This window comes from Galeopterus variegatus, unplaced genomic scaffold (genome assembly GCF_000696425.1).
Source record: "Galeopterus variegatus unplaced genomic scaffold, G_variegatus-3.0.2 Scaffold2073, whole genome shotgun sequence".
NCBI lineage: Eukaryota > Metazoa > Chordata > Mammalia > Dermoptera > Cynocephalidae > Galeopterus > Galeopterus variegatus.
In genome coordinates, this window is record NW_007728184.1 from 325,084 (window position 1) to 325,332 (window position 249).

A 249-nucleotide genomic window follows, 5' to 3' on the forward strand; every position below is an offset into this window, starting at 1 on the left:
AGTTCTGTGGCTCCAGAATTGATAACGTGGACCCAAAGCTGAGAACAAAGAGGAGTTGAATACCCCACATTCTAAAGAGAGCCAAGAAGAACAGAAGTCTGACTCCTCCCCCAGGGTCTAGAACAAGGAACAAGAGGCAGCTTAACTGGCTTTGCTGCCCCCAACCCTCAGCCAGCACCACCCACCCCCGTCTGTATAAGCAAAAGACTAGGGGGGAGGGGAGGATGAAAAGTCATCAGAGTTTGGGGA